Here is a 3022-nt window from a genome sequence, read left to right on the forward strand (position 1 = left end):
GCCAATGGAGTGCAGAAATTCTAAACTTTTTCTCACAGAGTTAGCCAAATAACCAAGCTGTGCAACTAACTAGGATCTTTGCCATCCGATAATTGGGAATCATGTTATACAAAAAGTTCCAAAAACAAACAAACAAATGTGTCATTTTTGTTTGCATTCCTTGCCATAAAACAAGATTACATCAAAACTTACCATTAGATTTCATTCATCCTAGTTCATTGCACAGGCTAGTAATAGAGAAACGAGCGTACAAAGATTCATTGAGAAATGTTCCTTCAGATCAAAGTTACAACTGTTTGCACAACAAAAAAGTGCGAGAAATCAAGTTTTGTGAAAAACACGATTAAAGTTTTTCAATCCTGGTAGAAACAAGATCACCAAGCACAAGAAAGTTAAAATCCACCAGGTTCATAGCTAGGGCCCTCCCTAGCTGCCACGAGCTTTCTTTTGTCTTTTATTGCTGACCGTCTTTTCTTGCGGAGATGCTTCACCTCACCCGTTCATTGACGCTGGGCTTTCTTCACACGGTACTTGTCACTGATGCAACATGCTGCGAGTGTGTGGTGGCCAGGTTCGATGCCTGCTTCCCTCAAAATATCTGCTGTACTTCTGTTACCATCATTGAAGTGGCACACAGCATTGTATAAAGTAGGATGCGAAGGCTCACGTGAACGTCTTTGGGAACCCGTTGCCAAATCATACCGCTGAAACTCTCGTTGACATTTTGGGTTTTTCCATGGAGGCACTTATTTAAGAGATCATCCTTACAAAGGTCAGCATACACCGGCTTCACTTTGTTGAGTACCTCATTGGAAAGGCCTCCGTTGTGCTTGTAGGATCCACCACCGAGTGCATTCCTTCGGTTAAACCCACACCAACTCTCAGGGCCAAGAGGGCACAGACCATGCCTTGGTGTTTCATCTGTTGAACTACAGCGAAACAGGCTCGCTAATGCAACTTGCTTCATGGCTTGCAGGTCTCCCACATTCGCTCTGATGGCAATACCATAATAGTTCTGCAGCCGGTCGATGAGGACATCCGTTAACTTTCCTTTGCCTCCAAGCCCAGGAACACTTTTGTTCAACTTTCGTAGTCGGCATCCTACACGCATCCCGGCCTCGGCGGCTGCGTTTCGATGGAGGCGAAACGAAGTGGCGTCGTGTGCTGTGCGATGTCAGTGCACGTTAAAGATCCCCAGGTGGTCGAAATTACTCCGCAGCCCTCCACTACGGCCCCCCTTTCTCTCTATCCACTTTCACTCCCACCCTCATCCCTTCCCTTACGGCGCGGTTCAGGTGTCCACAGAGCAAGTGTGACAGATACTGCGCCTTTCCCTTCCTATGAACCAACCAACCAACCAACCTACACGCTTCTGTACGTGCCCAATGCACTCCAGTTTGCGCACGCTATTTGCGCCATATATGTCTTTTATGTCCGCGTGGCTCTTGGAGTCGCCATCTCCATAGAAGTCTGCATATTTTAAGCCACGACTTGTTTCTGACCGCTCGAACATACGATAGAGCCCTACTGCCTCCATACCACCAGCACTACCGGTGTAGTTTGCTTGACACTGGGTATGATTTGCCTTCCACTCCAGATATTCAATGCTTGAGGGATTCAACTTGCTCTTCGAACAGCATGCCCTACATTTACTTGGCATGCCTTCTACGTCAATAACTTTCCCAGTATCAATGGATATCAAGGACACACAGCCATTCAATGATGAATGTCCACGCCTTTGCCATTTGCCATCACCTGACACACCACACTCAGTACTTTGCTTAACACAACGCAATTCAGCAGCGGCATTCATCATTGAGTTAGACGCAACATCCTCTGCCGCTTTACAGATCTTAGCAGATATCTTTTTGTAGGCAGAATGCCAAGACGGCGGAGGCATGTTCATCACTTTTGTCAGCGTTACAGCTCCAGAATATCCCTTGCCCAGCTGACGCATTGCGTAGACAAGACGCAGGTTGTTCTCGATAGCACTTCCAGCCTTTTTCGACGATTGAAGTGAATATGCATATCCGCACGCACCACACAGAACAGCATATGCACATGATATTCCAAGCCGCGAGCATTCTTCCAATGTGAGCGACGTCTTCTTGCATTCCGGGCAGGCCAGTTTTGCAAAAACAGATGACAGGATCTCCATATCAATAATCCTATTACCTTGCATAGAGGTTCTTGCAGCAGCACTTCACAATTGTTCTCTAAGTTCCCAACCTTTGCAGCACTCGCCGATACATTCACGTCCGCATGGTCTTCGGTCGGAGCATTCCTTGTGTGTCGATTGCCAAGAAACTTCCGTTTCAATCGCCTTTTTGCCCTGAACTTTGCCATGCCTTCTTATAAAAACGTCCAGCCTATTGTATTACTGTTGCTACTAAAAATAATGGCTATAAAAAGGATGAATCCGGCAGCAATCAAATCGGTAGCACAAAGCGCACGCAAAGTTAACAACAGAGACGTTAGTAGCGTCATGCACCCCCCTTGCGGAAATTTGAAGAAATATTAAAAAAAAACAAAGCCTTACAAATTGTGTTTAAAAATCTTTTACATATGAGACTAAAACATAACAGAAAAGTTTCAATATGCGCCGTAGATTATCGTTGAGTTATCAGTTTCTGTTACCAAACCACATCGGTTTCGGTATCGAAACTGTTCATCATCTGTTGGAAAGTTAGCAATAACTTTTGAACTAAATAAGATACGAACATGATTCTTGCTGCAAAACATTCTTGAATGTTTGGGAACTCTGTAAGTCTAAAAAAGAAAAAATGTTATTTTTACAAAAAAATTTTTCATAATGTGAACAAGCACAGAACAACAGCTACTTCACTTTGTCGATAGCTTCAATTCTGCACATCCCAACAACAAGTTTACTCACTCCTACTCAGCTACCAAAACCAGCTGTCTTGATGTTCACGTTCTTGTCGGAAATAGTTCAATAGTTCAACTGACCCCCAAAAATATTTATATGTGTAAAGTTGCCATCCCCGCACTGCAAAACAAGCAT

At 44.3% G+C, this 3022-nt stretch overlaps 1 pseudogene; it reads right to left on the reverse strand.

The window, feature by feature from the left end:
- Positions 1–392: 392 nt before the first annotated feature.
- LOC146175107 (uncharacterized) lies at positions 393–2346 on the reverse strand (annotated as a pseudogene).
- Between the last annotated feature and the right edge of the window lie 676 nt (positions 2347–3022).

The sequence above is a fragment of the Amblyomma maculatum genome, chromosome 11 (genome assembly GCF_055883805.1).
Source record: "Amblyomma maculatum isolate TAMU_Amacu chromosome 11, ASM5588380v1, whole genome shotgun sequence".
Taxonomy (NCBI): domain Eukaryota; kingdom Metazoa; phylum Arthropoda; class Arachnida; order Ixodida; family Ixodidae; genus Amblyomma; species Amblyomma maculatum.